The 897-nt window shown below is 47.3% G+C and overlaps 1 pseudogene; it reads right to left on the bottom strand.

Moving 5' to 3' along the window:
• Window positions 1-639, bottom strand: part of LOC102844147 — a 42,241-nt pseudogene extending 41,602 nt beyond the window's left edge.
• Window positions 640-897: the final 258 nt, after the last annotated feature.

The following is an 897-nucleotide window of genomic DNA, read 5'->3' as shown; positions in this document are numbered from 1 at the left end:
TCCTCGTCGTCGACTTCCCCATCATTATAACCTTCTTCATCTTCCTCCTCCTCTCCGCTCACATCTTCCTCTTCACCTTCCTCCTCCTCATCCTCATCTTCCTCGTCTTCCACTACCTGAGCGTCTTCATCATCTTCTTCCTCATCCTCTTCATAGTCCAGGCCCTCCACGTAGCCCTCAGCATCCGAGTCAGATGCTTCCTTGTCATCCTGGTCGTAGCCATCAAGATATGTGAGCTGTGGGAGGAGCTTGAACACGTTTGGTTACCTCACAATTGAAAAGGTCTAAGCTCTTGAGGTTTTCTAACTTTTTCAGTGGCTCTATTGTGCTGAGGTCTTTAATTTTGTTGCCACTTAAATTTAGATGCGTGAGGTTCGGACACTTTTCTGCCAAAACTTCCAGGCCCCCTGAGATTGTGTTATCGCTTAGTTCAAGCTTCTTAAGTTTGTTTAACTTTGGTAAGTTTGAGACTGAGGTGAGGCCTACATTGATTGTACTTAAGAACTCCAGTTCTTCAAATTCATCTGTGAGGCCTTCAATCTGGCCTTCATTTGACCGACAGTTGTCCAGGACAAGCTCTTTCACATCAGAGGGCGTCCTGTTCCGCAGCTCTAAATGAATCCGTTTGTCCATTTCCATTTCTCGCTTGCTCTCTCTGCAGAGGCTCCGCGCTGGCGGCCGCGCGTTTTAGGACTTTGAAGGCTCAACCAGCTCCGCTCGGTTCTCCGATCCCCTGTATTCTTAAGGAAGGGGCTTCTTCACCCTGATGCATCTGTTCTTGATTTTCCTTTTTATTTCCTCTGGGTAATGTTGCTTTTAGTTCTCTCCTATGGGAGTGGAAGAGAGTGAGAGTGAAAGACACAAGGACGGACAGGTAGTGCTTCTATCGCTTAACAC

The sequence above is a fragment of the Elephantulus edwardii genome, unplaced genomic scaffold (genome assembly GCF_000299155.1).
Source record: "Elephantulus edwardii isolate Elephantulus edwardi_28Jun2011 unplaced genomic scaffold, EleEdw1.0 scaffold00019, whole genome shotgun sequence".
In the NCBI taxonomy this organism is placed as follows: Eukaryota; Metazoa; Chordata; class Mammalia; order Macroscelidea; family Macroscelididae; genus Elephantulus; species Elephantulus edwardii.
Note: the sequence above shows the minus strand (reverse complement) of the source record. Positions and strands in the feature narration are given on the sequence as shown.